This window comes from Protopterus annectens, chromosome 2.part2 (genome assembly GCF_019279795.1).
Source record: "Protopterus annectens isolate FY-2018-M chromosome 2.part2, PAN1.0, whole genome shotgun sequence".
Taxonomy (NCBI): Eukaryota; Metazoa; Chordata; order Ceratodontiformes; family Protopteridae; genus Protopterus; species Protopterus annectens.
This window is the reverse complement of record NC_056730.1, coordinates 358,297,456-358,312,108: the sequence shown is the minus strand read 5'-3', so window position 1 is coordinate 358,312,108 and position 14,653 is coordinate 358,297,456.

The following is a 14,653-nucleotide window of genomic DNA, read 5'->3' as shown; positions in this document are numbered from 1 at the left end:
CTTTTCAGGGTTCTAGCCTCCCTCTCACAGTTAACATGAAAGTTCTAGAACAATCCAAATGTAACCCCTGCAGGTACGGCAAGTACACAGCTCAAAAAGGCATCATATCAGTCCAAAAAAGGAGCCAGCACACTGTGGTTGAGAAACAGTAATTTAATCCATATAATGGCAAAACAGCAGACCGGTTTTGGCAGTAATGACAATGCCTTCCTCAGTGTAAAGAAAATTTTCACCAAAAGCCATATTTCTTACAACATGAGAAAAGCAACTCAAGTTATTAGGCTGGTCATAATTGCTCATTGAGCCCAGGTGGAAACAAACCACCTAGCCTAATTATCCATCTTTTTTCTTTTTGATTCAGTATAGTATGCCAGCCAATTTTATTTCCATTATCACCCTGTATGATGTCAATAACTTTATACCTAAAGGTTGCAGTGGGATGTATTAATACATGTCTATAAAGAGCATTACTGATTCTTTTATGTTTGATGTCACGCAAATGTTCGCCAATGAGATATTTAACTGGTGACATGAAAGCTCTAGAACTCAAACCACTGATTTTTTTCAGCTCTGCACTAGTTGCTAATGGGTTGGGCATGTGGAAGGTACCTTTATCTCAGGATGTTGGTCAGCTATTACATCCTATGCAGTATATAACTTAGATAGCTAAGGCTACTGCTGCAGTGATTGCTCAAGCATTTACTATTGTGGTAAATTTATTTACACAGCTGTGATTTCTGAACATGGCTGTGTCATAGTTTCTAATTTGATTAGTGTCTGAGGCTAAGATTACCTGTATACATGCACTTGTTGCAATGTTTCTCCTTTACAATGACTTTTTACATCAGGGTTTATATGACGTAAGCCTGGTTACATAAATGCACGTTGCTCTTGTTTCAAGTTGAGTACATGTGCTATGTTCTCTTGCCATCACTTAACTGAGAGTATCACTGTTAAATTATATTTACCTCTGGCATTCAGCTACATAGCACATTCTGGGCTCAGTGTCTGGTGTACGGTTTCTAGCAATGCATGGTTCCTGCCTATTTGTGTATTTTTGTTATGCCTGATATGCTATATTATACCAGGTAACACAATAGATATTTTGGGCAATGTCACTCTTTGCATGGAGTGTTCTACTTTGCTACTCCCCAGTGGTCCAGTCAAAGGAATTATTAATTCACCTGCCAATATACAACTCCTCAGTATTCTGGGCTTGAACATGGGAACAGTCACATGATTCTTCCTGTTCCAATTAAAGATGCAGCACAGCTACCTTAAACCACAGTAATACAGCATTCAGCATCTCCTGTGAAATGAAAAAGACTTATACCCTTTAGGGCACTTTTGTATTCATCATTCATCAAATGAGATGCAAATTATCCACTACATGTGTACATGCATGCACCCATATCTATCTATCTCTATATATCTATATCTATATATATTTATATGTGTGTGTGTGTGTGTGTGTGTGTGTGTGTACCTGTTGGTGAATGCATAGCAGAGGCCACTGATCTGTCATATGCATGCATTATATATACTGTTAAGGCAACATACACTGTTTATGATTATGCTTTTGACATTGCCTTCATTATGGGAGCTGATGCTTATCCACATCTTATGTTTGACATATTGCAGTCCATCAGGACCTCCAGGTGCCAGTGTTAGCTCATGTGTGCCATCTATGGTCCCAAGCACTGCAAAGAAATTGACATTTTTGTAAAGGTCCTCATGGAGGATCAATGCTCCAGACATGTTTCTGGGAATCTAATATTTTCATCAACTGGTTTTGTCTTGTCCTTCTGAAGGTTAAGTACCCTGGTTGCTAAGGGCTATTACTTTCTCACAGCATGTCAATTTTGTTATGTAAAGTCCCCATTGTAACCACAATAAAATAAGCTGTTCATTTATTTTTCTCTTAATGTATGGCTTACCAACAGCCATCATATAGTTCCTTTTCTACATATCCTGTAGATCTTTTCTAGATATCTTGTAGACCACCAAAAGTGTATTTTTGTCAATCAAGAATCCCCTGATCTGAGAGACAATGAACCACAACTCTAGATTTTATTCACTATCTATGGCATATTTGCTGCCTAGCAACATGTTAGATAGGCTTCTGTCTTATCATTCATAATGCAATCTTGCACACCACCACAGTTAATGTGCAGTCAGTTTCTCACTTTAGAATATGATTGCATATTGCTGGCACAATGAACATTTAAGTGTGCTCCACTTTACTGGATATCCTTTTATTGTCAGATAGCAATCCTTCCACACTTTGTCTGAATTGTGCAAGCTTTGAAGTTATCGTCTTTAACGTGTTACCACATCAGAATGTCACTAGGTTACCTTTGCCGTCATATAACAAGTGAAGTGGATTTATACTTAGGTTCACATTTTGTCAGAATCGGTGTGTTATACATTGATTTCATTTTAATTATTCTACATACTTTTTTCTTCTTTACTCGTCAAAATACTATTTTAAAAAAGTAACATATATCTAGTGCAAAAGAGAAATAGTGAAGAGCAATATGTCAAATAAAATATTGAATTGTATTGTTTACAGGGCTAGACCTTTTTGAAATGTAAACAGTGATGTTAGGCACTAAGCAATCCTTTTCTTTAAGTAATATAATAATGTATTATTAGGGCTTCTGTATGATGTATTGTTTTTCTTGTATATTCTGACAGACCTCATAATTAGAATGGAATTTTGAAGATAGGAATTTATTATAAAATTAAAATAATATTTCAATTGTATGTGTATTTTAGAACTCATAACCATGCTATTATAATACTCTTACTAAAACAAATAGCAATTATAAAAGAAGCAATATTATTGCAAAGATCAATCAATAGCATACAATTTGACTTATACTCTAATAAACAAGGCCAGAATACTGCCCAGAAAGGCAAAATATTATCTCAGGTGTTAGCTATCATGATAGTTAATGCTGACAGAGCAAAACAGCCAGCTATCAAATTACGCCATCCATGAGAAAGGATTCAGTGCCATTATTAAACATCACATAGTTGGATATAATGAAGATGCGAATATAAGTCAAAAATGATTCTTCACTACTGCAGCCAAGCTGGCCCTTGAATTTTCAAACACATTGCATGCATTTTACTTTGCAGTGAATGAAGCATACACCTGGAAAACTAAATATACTTTACATTCGTGCTGTACTTGGAAACTATTTACTAGGTTTGTTATAGAGATGCCAGTAACATAACCCCCCCAAGTGCACAGTATTACAGCAAGGATAAGAGGAAATTTTCAATAAATAGTTGGCCTTTTCACTTGCAAACATTACAGCAAGCTGCAGTGTATTCTATACCTTAATAAGTATATAGAGCAGCTATAGTATATATGTGGGGGCAGGTGCATCTGAAATTGCATAGCAGTGCCTGATATGATGCCAACAGGCATCTTCTGCCATGACAACAGTGGCGTTAGTTCACAGGAGAGTTCTGTAAAATGAACAACTGATGTTCAACTTCAGAACAAGCTCTGTTGCAATTAACTGGTGCAGTTATATTCAATGAGATGGACTAATCTAGTTCTTAATACATCAGATAGGCTGATGTGCTCATAGGAGCAAACAGATACACAAATATGCACATCCACCAATGCATACGAATTATAAAATAATATATACAATACAATCAGGATTACTAAGAAAAGGAAAAATAAACAAGGTCATATTGTATGTTAAAAAATATAAAATTGCTTAAGTAGGATAGATACTGGGTGTTATTAAAAACTGTGATGTCATTTCAGCTTTGTAAAACATAGACTCAAATATGTGTATGTGTGTGTGTGTGTGTGTGTGTGTGTGTGTGTGTGTGTGTGTGTGTGAGTGTGGGTGTGAGCATTAAGTTGTATAGGTCATTAGCTGCAAGACAGGAATAGAGATTTTCTTGTTCATTATGTCTGAAGTTATGTGTGTAACGTAGGATGTCATGAAAATTAGTATTTAACAAGATGATATATTAAATCTATATATTTGTACATTCTACATACAGTTGTGACTTTAAAACAATTCACAGGAATGGAAACTCTTCTTAAAATGAATAAAAAACTAATACTTTAAGCTTCCTGCAACCTCAGTATTTTCAGTTTATCTTTAGTAAGGACTTCAAGCCAAGGTGAACTCTTTGTGATAAATATCCATGCTGGAGGGGTCTAGTGCCACTATCCCATGGCGACCAATTATTGCGTATAATCACTGGTATCAGCTCATTTGTCTCTTAGACCCATGACCTTTCTGCATTTAATTTTATGCATCCTGCTGACTGATAAAAAGTCATACATGGCACTAGAAGATTTTTAATACATTGCCAGAAACTTATCTAATATGCCTTTTTGTTAACATCCAGGCTCTGCTCCCTGCTAACATTCAAAACCTTTTTGCATGATTACAGTTAGACTATATATAATTCATAAAAGTATGTCATAACTATGACACAAAATACTTAATTTACTGAAACAGAGCTAATTATTTCATATAACAGTAAAAATGGTTTTCTAATTTTTAATTTATTGAACTTTCCATAATCATCATACTCTGATAAAAAATACAGGAAAATTGCTTTATATTTAGACAATATTAAATTATTTTGCCTATAATTTCATTCCATTTCACTAACAACAGCTGTATCATATACTCTCTGATGTCAAGCATTTTTTTAATACTCCTTATTTTATTTCTGCAGTCAATATATATATATATATATATATATATATATATATATATATATATATATACACAAGTATTACTACTTCAGGTTTCTACTAATTGTCATACCATAGCATAAATACATCAAATATTACTGTGCGTTTAGGCAGCATTTGCTCATAATTTTATTAAAGTTTGGTTACAAAAGCTGTAGAATGAAATTTGATACTAAACAATGTTTACACTTTCCTTATTTCACTTCTACTGTGAATAGATAAATGTATTGTGTGTATTTGTACTATAATAGCTATTCATTTATGTTCAGGAGTTGTATTCCAACATTTTGCAAAATAAGTTGATAAGCAAACAAACAAAACAAAGTAGCGTATCTCAGCCTAATCACTAACACTGAGTTGATGTACATTATAAAGAGAAGTATTCAGAGTGTGTTCCTGCTTTTAGATGATTGGAATAGATATACTGCTTTATGCAAAAACAGAAATAGTGTTCTTGTGGGCTAATCTGGTCAATTTAAGCATTAGCAATGAGTGAGTAATTAAGAAATATTAGAATTAATCCCACACTTTGTTTCAGGGCATTGAAAATGACAAGACATTATTTTACATTTTATCGACTGAGAAATCTCCTGTCCATAAAAACAGATGCCTGTTTTGCAGATGAGATTTTGAGGATCATTAGAAGCCAGAAACTACAACAGTTTACCAGTATGATGAACATTATCTAAGGAAATGCAATTAGCTATTGCAGATACAAAATATGAAAATAATTAAGGAGTCAGCATATAAAAGACAAGAGAATGTGTAACAAAATGCCCAGTGGAAGAAAAGACATTTACAGTGAAGATACTTAAAGCACAGATACTTGAAAGATGACAGCTTACCAGGAAGGACATAGATACACATAACTTCAATAACATATATTTTCATTTTATATATTTTCATTTTTATTTATTTAACTTTTTAACTATTTAGTCCACACAGCGAAGGGGAGAAGGCACTGCAGAACACAAACTTAGGGACATTATCAACCTAATCTGTGTGTCTTTGGAAAGTGAAAGGAAACATGAGAACTTAAGTTAAGTATGCAGGACTTAGTGAAGTATACAAGTTCTGCTCACAGAGCATTCAGAAGTCAAAACTGAATCCTGAAACCTGCAACTAAGAGACAACGCCAATGCTGATGCAACCATACCGATTGCTAATACTAATGTAAAATAACTTAAAACTAAAACATACAATTTGTAACTCAAAAGACCAACCCACTAATGGGTTATGTGTCAGTGAACAATTTTCCATGATCTCTATTAAAACTAATGAGCATGACTTCAGCCTTGTTTGTATGGCTACTTCATCTGTCTCTTCTTGCTCCTAGCAGTGAAGAAATAAAAGGTGAAAATGACAAATAAAAGTACACAAACTGGAAAGAAAAGGGAAAAATAAATTAGGGGAAGGATATACAAACTTGAAGAGAAGCTAAATGTATTCTGCTTGAATGAAAAAAGTAATTTAAATTGTGTCATTGCCAGAGGGAGGAGGCAGGGAAGGAAAAAGAGAGAGGGAGAGAGAGATGGGGAACATGTGATACAGTGTAAGACTGGAAGTAGATCTCATGGCACTGTAGATATAGAAACTTTGGCTGCATAGGCTCCAGCCACATGCATCCAGGGGTTACACTCCTAGCCACAATCTGCTGTCATCATTTTCATGGTACAACCATTTCCTCAGTTTTATAGTCCTATAAGCAGCAGCAAATCTGATACCTATAAGCAGAATGTATGCTGAAACTGGACTTGCTGTGAGGTTAACTATCATTTAGAAGAGGTATTACTGTAAAGATGCTCTATTATTTATAAGCAGGCTAATACAATCCCCTATACAATCCTTGTGACATAAAGACTGAATCTTCTAGTTACCTGAAATATTCCATTAGTTTAATATAGGATTTAAATAACAATAGATTTCTTTTCAAACACACTAGAACCAGCTAACTTTCATTGAGGACTTTCATTATTGCCTTAACCTCTTTTCCTTAGAATTCTATGAGTAGTAAAAGAAAATTGTATGCCTCCCTAGAAATGTGTTTTATATCTTTAACAGGGAAATGTAAATATCTCCAAACATGTATGTGTTTCTGGACTTAATAAACACATTGGACCAAAATCCTGGATTTGGTTTTCACCAATATGGAACAAGTCTTTTCCCTAGCAATTGTAACATCTTCTTTAGTCAAATCAGACCATAAATCAGTCATATTTGTCATAGGACTGAAGCTGGAAACATCCTCCAATAACTCAGAATTCAGAGATTATGCTAAAACATGACAAATGACCTCTCTATGACTGCATAATCCTTTTCTGCCAAACTCTATGCACATTAATAGCTGCATAGAAGCATCTGTCGTCCTAAAATAAATATCATGCCAAATTTAAAAACACTTATCGTGGAAATCAAATAAATAAATATATTTAAATAAATAATAAATACACAATAATAAATAAATAAATAGTCTCTACAATAAATGGAAAAGGTACATTGTACCTAAAAATAAATGCAAATCACCAAAATGACAAAAAATACTCTTTCCAAACTTAACAGGAAACTCTAGTCCCTGATCAAATTACAAAGACAGACATGAGGTAAAATAGCCACCCAGGCAAAAGATAATCACAAAGCCTTCTTCATATGTTAGAAATCTTAGAAATAATGTTCAAAACTGTGCAGAGCTAATAGCAAATTACATTGCATGCTCTAATCCTGAGGATATAGTCAATCTACTAGCAGATTAATTTAGCACTAACATCACCCCTCTCTGACACCCACAATCCCACATCACCTACCAGTTGCACATCCCTCCTCATATCATTCAGGAACAAGGTTTCAAAGTGCTATCCAAGGCCAAGAGCACTACATCTATGGGGCCTGATAACATACCAGGATGTCTACTGGACAGAATGAAACAGGACCTGTCAAACCTCCAACAGAGGCTATTCAATATTAGCCTCCAATCAAGGTTTGTACCATATCTTTGAAGATCTGCTACAGTTATCCTTCTGCACAAAACTGGGGCATCAATTGATTCAGGTAGCTATAGACCTATAAACCTGATCAGCCTCATTTGTAAGGCTATGTAAAGGGTCATTATAGAATTAATAAATAAGGGCATATGCAGCCTACAAATTATTGACTCCAGCCAGTTTTGTTTTGTCAAGAACAGATCCTGCCAACTTGATCTGGCAGGGTTACTGAAGCACTGAATGAGGAAAAAATCTGTTTACACCACATCAGTGGCATAACTAGTGTTTGTGCTTCCTGGGGCTGTCTTTGAGTTTGCCACCCCACCCCTCACAAAATCGTGGTCAAATGGGGCACCCCCATACACAGCCCTTCCCCCTGCAGCCATTCCAGTGTGCCATTACTTGACTATTTCTTCCCATTTACCATAAATACTGTAGTGTGTATACTGCTTTATGCTTTACTTGTACAATGATTATTTCGATTTCATTTAAAACTTTTATTTAAAATTTTATTGCACAAACACTGATAGATATCTGCTAAACAAAGCAAAACAGTCTCACAATGAAAGCAAACTTAGCATTAAAGCTTCTCTGCCCTTGAAACTCACATTCATTGAAATAGCACTGAAACCCACATTCAAAGAAAATGCATCTGACCAGTAGCGGATAAAATTTACCTTTGGGCTGTTTTCAAATCATAGACCACTTGCCCACATATTTAGGACCATGCAAACATACATGTATTCTTTGATTCACCTTCCTGACTGTAAGTAAATTATATTCACGTATAATACAGTACAATTGTTAGAGTGTGTTTTAAATTTATTGTTTTGAACATTTTTGCAGTAAGCAATGAAACAAAATGTATGAACCAGTAATGACAAAACTGCCCAATTCAGAACATTTCCATCATAAAAGTCTACTCATACTTCTGTCATTATAATCCACCAATATCTCTGCAGAAGTAAAATACATCTAAATAATTCCACATTAAAGAGATCTGTAACTAATGAAAAGGTTGCTGCTAGCAAATAACTTTATATTTCATTGTTTCATCCACAAATAAGGTGCCTGTTGCCCTTGAAGAATAAATTGCCTATGTTACATTAAAAAAAACAATAAGCTAGTAATATTGCAATAGGGAATGGACGCCAAACTGATAGCAGGTTTATAGTTACTAGGTATCTCCTCCAAAAGAGGAGATTCTCAGGACTGCAGCATCCACTCCATTTAAAGTACAACACAGTGCAGTATCAGCAATCCATCTACATACTGTAGGAGTAAAACCCACAGCCTATTGCAACAAAAGCAAGTATACTATCTGTTGTGTTACTGACAATGCAAACAGACTCAGCATAAGCGGCACTAAACTTCTTTTCCCCTGAAGCTCTTACCGCCTTGTAAAATCCACTTGACACTCAACTATATCTCTCAACTTTGTAGCACAAGAAATCGCGAAAAAGCCAAAATTTATTGAGGGGAGTACAAAGGCCCAAAACTAGGGATGCATTTTAAACATTGCCTATATAATCTTATAAAGTTGCTAGAATAAAATGTTCTGTATTACCATGCATTTCCTGAAAGACAGGAAAACTGAAACATAAATCACTCTAATAAAATCATTAAGTAGTTAAATCAGTTCTCATTGATTTGCAAGAAACCCACACATTTTAAGAGGAATAACCCAAAAGTATGAGCTAAACATTCCAGACATTCTGTAAAAATTATGTAAATATTGGAAGAGTGTTGCATCACAAGTATCAGCATTTCATCTGAATATTCAAAACTTGCTAAACAACCAAAATGGCGAAAAGACAGCTTCAAAACAACAGCTTCAATAATAGGCTTTTACCATGTTGAATCCACAATATATGAAATATAGAGCTTTGCTGTTGTAAAAGTCAAGTGGTGTTGTAATTCCACAGCTTTAAAACATGTGGATGTCATAAAAACAGAAAAAACGAACATAAAAGTGAAGAACCCTTCTGATGCAAACAATGGACAAGCGCTTTCAGCTTTTTTAAGCCTTCTTCAGATCCAAGTAGGTAAACTGGGTTTGGTGTTTAAAAGTTGGTATCATCCAGTGAAACAACCTCAGTGAATGATGAATGTTAACCAGTTAAGTTAGTCCATTGCTAAACACCTCCATAGCTTGAAGTTAAAACTCTTTATTTAAAACTCTTTGTTTAAAACAACATGACAGTTTGACGTTTCTAAGACAGACTCAGACATATTTTCAGAAGGAATATTAGTAAAATCTTTTCAGTAGGTTCTAGTTAAAAGAACAAGCTCTGCATAAAAGCCAAGATTTGAGAGAAAAAGATGAAAAATAAAAATAAAAATAAAAATAAAGATGGTCATTTAGGGCGCTTCTTTTTATTTCATTTCAACAGTTTCTTTGGGACATCAGAGCCTAAGTCAGTATACCTAAGGTTTCTGGCAATGAAAACAGGTCATAAGTGAGCATAGCTCATTGCTCGTCTATTTTTAAGAAAAGGTTTTAAGGGAACACAGCCATTAAGGCCAGGGGGGGGGTTATCTGTCCTCAGCCACATTATCCATTTGGCTTCCTCTCTCTCAGTCAGATTGGCCAGGTCTCCTTCTCTGGAAGTAAAATGTATCTTTGAAATGACCATGAAAACAAAGCTGTATCCCTCATGCTCATGTAAATGAAGGAAAAGAAAATTTGTTTCCTTTCTGTTACGTATAACAGATTGATGTTTGATAATTCTTTCCTTTAGCTTTATATTAGTTTTCCCAACATAAAATGCTGTGCATGAAGTGTAGGCGGCTATGTAAAAAATATTGCTGGTTAGGCAATTAGCTTTTTGTTGTTGTGTCTTTTGGCTATTCCCAGTTAGGGGTCGATGCAGCGGAACTCCGGTCCACTAAATGATTGGTAGTTGATTTTTACGTGCCGAGTTACCAGCCCTGACGCACAATGTTCAATGAAGGTACGCCCATTCATGCACATTTCCATGCAGAAGACACTCTAGCTGAGAATTGAACTGGGCAGCATCTTACTGTGAGGGTTAGGCAATTAGCTAATCCATGAAAAACAAATGTCTGTTTAGTAACCAGATGCTTAAATGTGTTGCTACAATTGATTACATTGCAGACCTTGCAGAAGCCACATTTCTTTGTTCCTGATGAATTATTATGTACGTGGTTGTTACATATCCCATCATTTGAGCATAAAATCCTTTTGAGATTCTTTTTATTTTTGAAAAGGAAACTTGGGTTATCTCTAACAGTCTCTCTTAACTTTTTATCTGAAGTTAGAATTGGCCAGGACTTTCTGATCACTTGGCATACGTTATCATGGTCCATAGTGTAAGTCAATTTGACCCTTAAGTTAGATGTTCTTTTAGGTATAGCTAGGGATGGTGTACTTTCGCCTTCTCTGACCTTAGAGGAATAAAAAGGTTTGCCTTTTCCTTTACGTATGTCATTAATTCTGGTCTTGTTTAGTTCTAAACCTCTCTTTCCATAGCCTTGTTGGCTGCAATTATTAATAAGCCTCTCTTCTTCCTAGAGAAAGGTTGCCTCTTCTGTACATAGCTTTGAAATCCTTGCAATTTGATTTTCAACAATGTTAGAGAAAATATGCCTGGGATGCATACTGAAAAAATGGTGCATGTGGTTTCACCACATACCTTTCCTATAGAGGCAAGTGTCTATTCCCTTCCCTGGATCAAGAGATAATCTCACATCCAGAAAGTCAATCATCTCTCTAGATGTTTTTACATCAAATTTCAGGAAAGTAGTGGTCTGTGACAGGAAGTTAACAAAGCTTCTTAAATATTCCTCTTTGCCCTTCCATACAATGAAGGTGTCATCCACAAACCGATTGTACAGAATTATCTGGGCATTCCAAATGTTATTAGCATCCTTGGACCAAGCTTTCTCCCAGTTGGCTAAAACCAAGTTTGCATAACTATTGGCACAGGGCGTGCCCATGGCAACCCCCCATCTCTGCCAATAGTAGCTGTTGTCATAGGTAAACACATTGTACTTCAACACGATTTCCAAAAGATCACATATCAAATGTGATTCTACCTTCTCTTCAGTTAGAAATTCTGTTACTGCTTCAATGCCATAGTTATTTGGTATGGAAGTGAATAAACTATTCACATCTAGGGTTACCAATAGCAGACTCTCAAGATCATCATGATATCCTAGAGCTATATACAGATGTTGTAGAAACTCAGCTGTATCTTTAATCACAGTAGAGGCCCACAGTTTGTAACAGCAGTTTGTACTGAGTCACTACTTTTTTACTTTTTTGAATTGGACCAGTGCATTAAAAATGACTTGATTTTTACTATTTTTTACTATTTTTGAGGAGAAAGAAAAATATTTTAAAATTAGAAAAGACATTGACAACAAAAGCAAAGACTTGGTGTCTAGAAAATTAAAGAAATTGGAAAGAGATATAAAAGAATATGACACCAATACCAGTTATCCGAAACCATCATATAGACATTTTAAATATAATAATGAAGGTAGGCAGAATTTTCAAGCACCTCCTCTGAATCAAGAGGGAGTGGGTACGGACTTTCAGGGGGAGATGGACCAAGATTATGAACAAGCTTTCCCACCTCTACAGAGGTCTGAAAGGCTGATGAATAAACAAGGCCCACAACTACCAAATTTTCAGTGGAGGGGGGAAGAAGGGGGAGATTTTAAATGACCTCCACCCTACCACTACTGACAATAGAGAGATTACAGTAGAGGGTATTAAAAATACATTTAATAATTTTTCTATTTACAATTTCAGTAACTTAGTGATAGAGAAAGAACATTTCTGTATTTTTTCTAAGGGGCTAAAATTCATCCCATACAAAAAAGGAGACATTACCCAGACATTATTGGACATAAAATTATTTTTGAGAAAAGTTAACCTGAATATTATGTTACCTATGGATAAATTTAGTAGTAAAAATACAGATTTAAGGCATAGAACTACCTATAACCCACCCTTACATCCTCAGTTAAACAATCTAGAAAAAATTATGGAAAAAGAGATAAAAAATTAATACACAAATATCAAATATAAGGTTAACTTAGGTAATAAAGAGAACAAATTGCTATATGAAATAAAAAGAAACCCTTATATTAGAGTAATGAAACCAGATAAAGGAGGAGGGGTGGTGATTATGGACAATATAAGTTACAAAAGCAAGATGAACATGATATTATGGGATGAAACAAGGTATTCAAGTGTGTCCAAAAATGAAGTTAACATAGCCTATAACAAAATAGACATGGATTTAAGGGATATGTTACAAGAAGAATTATGAGACTGTAACACTTTTTAGGTATTTAAAAGTAGAGAAACCAAAAATACCCACAATATTTGGTATACCTAAGATACACAAATGTGAAATTGACCCCCCATTAAGACCAATAGTATCTGCAGATGGAGCTAAAACTTATTCCTTGGCTAAATATGTGGACACTAAATTGAAAAATTTATGGTTAGCAAGGAAATCTATATTAAAAGATTCCTGGGACCTCCTCAAAGAAATATCTGATGATCTTTACCATGAAAATTTGCTATTCATAACCATAGACATTATAGATTTATTTTCCTCCATACCTTATAAAGAAGGTATAGAAATGTTTGAAGAAATTGTTTATGAGGACCAACATTTAACACATAATGAAAAATTAGTTAATGTCTGGTTAATGAACTTAATATTGAAAAACAATTTTTTTATACGTTAATGGGGAATTTTATCAACAAATCCAAGGGGTTGCTATGGCAGCAGCATGTGCCCCAACCTATGCCAATCTAGTCTTGGCTAAATGGGAAGAGAATTATATTTTAAATTCTGAATTCAAAAACTGTTGGTTACTATATCATAGATTCCTAGACAATATAGTAATTTTTTGGACAGCAGGGAAGGAAAGATTTAATGAATTCATGACCTATATGAATAATACAACTAATTTTTAAAATGTACATATAATATATCTGATTCCTGTTTGCAATATCTGGATATAGAAGTATATAAGGTGGAGAATAAATTTGCAACTAAAATATTCAGAAAATCCACTTTTTGTAACTCCTTACATTATAACAGTGCACATCCATTACACTGCAAGAAAAATATTGTCAAGGGACAATTTGTAAGGGGGAGTCGCATGACTAGTTTGGAGAATGATTTTACAATAGAATGTGAATTATTAGAAAAAATGTTTCTAGAAAGAGGCTACCCCTTGGATTTGATAAAAAATATTAGAGAAGAGGTTAAAAAGGGAAGAGGCACTAAATTTAAGCCCATTCAAAAATGTAAAGAACAAAATGAGGGAGTGAATATTAATAAAAAGAATAATGGTGATGACTACCAACAAGTACTAGTTTTAGAGTATAATGTTTTAAACAACAGCATCAAAAATATATTTTTAAAAGAATGGGAGAGATTTGTCTCCTTAACAGATTTAGAGAATGTGTCTAAAATACCATATAAAATAATATACAAGAACTCTCAGAGTATCAGAACTGTATTAGAAAATAAAAATAAAATGAATTTTAATAGAAATAAGGTTGGTACATACAAATGTGGGCATTGTACACAATGCACATATATTATTATTACAGATAAATATTATCTGGAAAGCAGAGATGGGTGGATAAATAGTTCTGAATACTATAATTGTGAATCAAGGGGTATTGTTTATTTAGCTATATGTGGATTTTGTAAGTCATTTTACGTAGGAAAGACAGAAAGGATGTTAAAAAGAAGAATTTATGAACACATTTATGATATATCTGTGGGGAAAGACACTAATGCTCTGTATAAGCATTTAAAGATATGTATAACGTCTGAATTTTCATTTATGGTTTTAGAACAAATTAAAAATAGTATTAGGAGTGGCCCTTGGGAAGAAAAAAATTTAATTTAGAGAGCTCTGATGGCAGGTG